Below are 5,819 nucleotides of genomic sequence, written 5' to 3' on the forward strand. Positions count from 1 at the left end.
ACTCTAACAGCCTTAGTTTTGGGAAAGAATAAAAAGTCATAGAAACCGTAGCATCTACCAACAAGGGCTGAAAGGAAAATTAGTTATTGAAGGAGTCAATGGACAGGTGGACGAGCATAGCTACCCTCACTATAGGTTGTCAAGGGAGCATATCAAAAAACATTACATATGCAGTACAAAACCATAGAAGCATTCCATTAAACAAATTATATCAAAGATTATTCTAAGGAAAGTTCTGTTTAATCAATAACTTTACTGTGCAGCAACAAACTAGGCAACAGGCAGGTTGAAGTCATCACGGTCTGAGCAGGGACAAGAAAATTAATTACATGATTGATAATCACACTTGTAACCACTATATGATCAAACTTGTAACCATATGAACTATATGATTAATGATGAAAATTGTATACTTTTGTAACCAAGGAAATGATTTTAGTTTGCTTGTTTCATATAATTCTGAGACTATAAAAATAAATCTAAGCAGCTGACTGTCAGTCAACCTGCTCCTGCCTTTACCCACCTGTTGACTCAACTCATTTCGCTGACTCTCTCCCTCCTGTCAGGTTCCAAGGACCCCGTGGAGGCTGGACCCCCGCACCCTAGCCTCTCACTAAGTGATTTGGGGTTGGCAGTAATTCCCATGCACCTGCTAGAGCAGAATAATGACTTGTTCTAGTACTGTTTCTTTTCTTTTCTTTTTTTTTTTTGCAAGGCAATGGGGTTAAGTGGCTTGCCCAAGGCCACACAGCTAGGTAGTTATCCAGTGTCTGAGGCCGAATTTGAACTCAGGCACCCTGACTCCAGGGCCAGTGCTTTATCCACTGCCCCTTCTAGTACTGTTTCTTTCTGAACCTTATTTTTTAAAAAAGCTGAAAAGACTAAGATGATTGATAGAAAAAAATCTAATTAAAAGGGATAAGGAGGAAACATACATTATAAGGCTAAGGCTAACTAATAGGTATATTTGTGAAATTTTCTGAAATACTTCTTATAATGTCCATAATTTGGGGAATGGCTGACCAAACTATGGTATATAAATGTTAGAAATCATGGGTGGTCTGACTTTAGAAAAGTATGAAAAGGCTTGCATGAACTAATACTAAGTGAAGTGAGCAGAACCAGGAGAACATTGCATACCTGAACAGCAATATTATGAGATAATAATAATGGAAGTAACTTCTCTCAGTAGTTCAGTGATTAAGGACAATCCTGAGAGATTTGTTAAGGAAAATGCCATCCACATTCAGAGAAGAAACTATGAATTAGGAATGCAGAATAAAGCATACTATTTTCACTTTTAAAATTTCTTTTATGTTTTTTCTTTCTTTCTCACAACATGACTAATACAGAAATTTCTTAAACATGATTTTATATATACAGCTTATATCAAGTTGTTTGCTACCATGGAGAGAGGGGAGGGAAGAGGAGGTGGCAGAAAAATGTGGAATTCAAAAGCTTGCACAAGGTTGAATGTTGAAAACTATCTTTGCAGGTAACTGGAAAATAAATAAATGTCAGTGGGTGATAAAAAGAAAGATATTAAAGACTTTGAGAATACCTGATGTATTACCTCATTTGAACCTCACAACCAGAAAACAAGCTAAGTCGTTTGTATTATTGTCATTTTTATAGATGAAGACAGTACTTCGAAAGGTAAAGTGATCCATGGTCACAGAACTGAAGTGTTAAATAAAACTTTTACTACTTTGTGATGGGCCTTTAGGAGGCATAGTAGATTCAGTTCTAGGCCTGGAGTTCTGAACTCAATCTGGTCTCAGACACTTACTAGCTGTGTGACCCTGGGCAAGTCACTTTACTCTGTCTACCCCAGTTTCCTCATCTGTAAAATGAGCTGGAGAAAGAAATGGCAAATCACTCCAGTATTTTTGCCAAGAAAACCCAAATGGGTCATGACTGAAAATGACTGACCAACAACTATGGAATAGTCTATCTAGATCATGTGTTTTCCTCGCTGTCCTATCCATACTAAATAGGGAACCTGAAGATGATAGTATTTATCCTTTCCTTCTCAGAAGAGTGAGATTTAAGAATTACTGGCTTTTCTCTTCATCCCTTTGACTAAGCTTCACCTGTTGTGTCCAATTTTAAGAAAAATGACTTTATATTTTGCCTCCTTCCTCTTCCATCTCCTGTTTCCTTTTTAAAAATTTATTTTCAGAAGGCCCACATGTCCAAAAGCTCTTTTTGAAGGAACAAAGAATCAGAAATTGAGGAAATGACTGAACAAGTTATGGTATGTAAATCCTATGGAGTACTATTATTCTATAAGATATTATGAACAGCTGGATTTAAGAAAAACCTGGAAAGAATTGTATGAACTAATGCTGAATGAAGTGAGCAGAATCAGGAGAACTTTGTACCTTAATTAACTGCAACATTGTGAGTTGGATCAACTGTGATGGATGCAGCTTCTCTCATCAGTTTGATGAGTCCAGACAACTCTGAGAGACCTGTTATAGAAAATGACATCCACATCCAGGGCGGGAAAAAAGCAACCAAAACAGTCCTATGAAGTCTGAATAGAGAGCAAAATATACTGTATTCACTTTTTTTTTTAATTTATTTTTATTAAAGATATTATTTGAGTTTTACAAATTTCCCCCCAATCTTGCTTCCCTCCCCCCCCCAACAGAAAGCACTCTGTCAGTCTTTACTTTGTTTCCATGTTGTACCTTGATCCAAATTGGGTGTGATGAGAGAGAAATCATATCCTTAGAGAAGAGACAAGAAATCTAAGAGGTAACAAGATCAGACAATAAAAAATATGGAACAGTTCATGAATTTGCGTGTCATCCTTGCGCAGGGGCCAATGCTAATCTTCTCTGTATTGTTCCAATTTTAGTATATGTACTGCTGAAGCGAGTACCTGTATTCACTTTTTAAAAATTTCTTTTATGTTGTTTCTTTCTTTCTCATTGTCTCCCCCCCTTCTAATTCCTCTTTTACAATATGACTAATTTGGAAATATATTAAACACAACTCACAACTGTACACGTACAAGTTTTACCAGATTGTTTGTTGCTATGGGGGGGGGGAAGGGAAGGTTGTAGATAAATGTGGAACCCATAAACTTGCAAATGGATGAATGTTGAAAAAATTACCTTTGCATGTAATTGGAAAAAAATTAAAAAAAATTTTCTTCCCAGAGTCGTCTCTTCTTTGTGTTTTCAATGCTCCCTTGGGCTAACTGAAACTTAAAAGCTATAGCTGCCTCTTACCTTCTCAGAGATTCTGAAGATCAGCTGACAAGATAAATTTGGGACAATGAGGTCCTTTCCTAGCTGAACTGCCAAGCATTTAAACATCAGAGTGCAATTCTGATGGGCTGGCCACATTGTTCAAATGCCATATGATTGCCTAAAAAGACTATTTTATGGATAACTCACATAAGGCAAGGACTCATACAAAAGTCAGAAAAAGTGATAAAAGGACACTCTCAAGGTCTCTCTGAAGAACTCTGGAATCTATTATGAGAGACTGGAAACATTGGCACAGGTTTCTATGCCTGCATTGAAAAGGGCGCTGTTCTCTATAAGCAAAGCAGAATTACAGTAGCTCAAAAGAAATGAGAAATGTGCCAGTTTCCTCCACTCCAACTGTTTATATGAACTATTTGTGCCCAATCTGTAGTAGAACCTTGTGAGCTTGTTTGGTCTGATCAGCCACAGTGGGAAATATTTTACCTTGACTCCAGTATAGTGATGTCATTGTGATCCTCTTTGGGTACAAAGGATAGACACCAATTAGAGTTGGAATGGGCAAGGCTTAGACTCTGTGAGATCTCAATAGATGTAAAATTAGCTATCAGTGCAGCCATGAGAAGTGACCTCTAGGATTCAGAACAGCATTGAATCAGACTCAGTTGCCAATAGTACCAGAATAACTGTGTTGCATTTAGAAGGGGGCTTGCTGGGTATCAGTGCTTTGTAGCTTCCGGCTGCATCTGTAGCAACTACTCTTTCCGGGGACTGGAGTGATATAGGTCTGAGTTGCCCAGGATTTGAGGGAATGATGGGAACTTCCGTTCTTGCTGTTTTTTCTCAGTAAATCCCTTTGTAAAAGCTAATTGATGTCACTCAGTTAAATGACAGTAAGTTGCTAATCACCCTGTATCGATCACATACAGGGAATATTAACTGTAATTGACAGAGTTGTGAAGAATCTAATGGAATGGAAATGTAAGATGTGGCCTTAGAGAGGGAGCTTGATTCCAGGGCTTTGCTATATAATTCTAACCTTTGAGGAAATTCTAAAAAAAACCCAACTATTCCATCTGCTAGGGGATTGAGTAGTCGCTTCCCCACTTCTTTTTTATCCCATTTTGCTTAGAGTGATTGTATCCCCCCACCTTTTTTTTTTTTTTTTTGCGAGGCAAGTGTGTTTAAGTGGCTTGCCCAAGGCCACACAGCTAGGTAATCATTAAGTGTCTGAGACTGGATTTGAACCCAGGTGTTTAATCTACTACACCACCTAGCTGCCCCCCACCTCCTTTTTAATTTTGCTTATTTCTTTGTCCTTTCTATTTGTTTTCCTTTGAGGTTTTTCCTGTGAAGACTCTTTTCCCTTTTTTTCTGTTGTCACTCTTTTTTTTTTTAATCAATGGGAATTTCCTGAGTCACTAGTTATTTCCTGACTCACCTTCTATTTCCTGACTCAGTTGTCAAAACCTATCTCCATTTTACTCTGGAGACTCAACAGGAACAAACTGAAACTTACTCTCCATCATTATAGGACCCTTGAGGGCAAAACAGCTAGTCAAATGGTTCTATAATTAGCAAACTCCCACCTTCTTTTTTTCCTAATCTTCTGTGATTCAGAATTGACAATAAAACTTCCCCTTCTCACCAGGTTTAGATGAAGTATTCAAGGGAACTGCAAGAACTGGCTGTTAAAATTGCTGAGCTACTATCATTAATATATAAAAGTTCACAATTAAGAGAAGGTTGAATATTGTCCCAATTAAAAAAAAAACCAAGGAAATGGTTTTGGAACAAACTAGAAAATATTTTTAAATTTTATTTATTTAAAATTTAATTAATTTAATTTAATTAATATAAAATTATTTATTTTTAAATTTTATTTTTAAAAAAAATGTTTAAATGAGAAAAATCTCCCCCCCACCCACTCAATCTTCCCTGCACTGGTAATGAAAGATAGACAAACATGTATGTGAGGAATGTAGGGCATTGTTGGTCTGCACAGGGTGGAGGGGGGTCCCTCGGGAATCCCTTACAAAGGCCCCAGCCAATCACAAAACTGGGAGAGTTTTCCTAATCCCATTCCAGATTTGACAGACCCAAGATTAGAAGAACCCAATTCTTAACCAGTCAAGAGTGACCTAGAGATCTTAACCTAATGCAACTGAGGTTGTACAATTAGGTAATTGAATATTATCCCACACACCCACTGTGACTATTGGGGTTCATCAGCATATCATGCATCGTATGATGGGGGATCATATTAGGGGCATGTCATGGGATGAGAGGACCTCTTAGATTGCAATTCAAACTATGAAAATCTACGAGAGAGAGAGGAAAGAGTTTCTGAACACTATAAATTACTTGATGTTCAAATGCTACCTCATGCCTCATGCCAGGTGAAGCACTCATACCCTGCAGGATTCCTGAATAAAATCCATAATTTTCTCTCAATCTAGCAGGTTTTCTTTCATTCATTTATAACAACATATAATCAAGATAAATACATTTCTACATTGGTCTTTTCCAAAAAATGTTTGCTCCATTTTGCATTATAAGACCTTTATCTCTTTACCAGGAGGTGAATTATGTATTTCA

At 37.3% G+C, this 5,819-nt stretch overlaps 1 non-coding gene across 1 annotated transcript; it reads right to left on the reverse strand.

The window, feature by feature from the left end:
- Window positions 1-2,782: 2,782 nt before the first annotated feature.
- Window positions 2,783-2,890, reverse strand: LOC141515636 (U6 spliceosomal RNA). The gene has a single exon (XR_012476398.1). It is a non-coding gene; the product is annotated as a U6 spliceosomal RNA (small nuclear RNA).
- Window positions 2,891-5,819: the final 2,929 nt, after the last annotated feature.

Source organism: Macrotis lagotis, chromosome 2 (genome assembly GCF_037893015.1).
Source record: "Macrotis lagotis isolate mMagLag1 chromosome 2, bilby.v1.9.chrom.fasta, whole genome shotgun sequence".
Taxonomy (NCBI): Eukaryota; Metazoa; Chordata; class Mammalia; order Peramelemorphia; family Peramelidae; genus Macrotis; species Macrotis lagotis.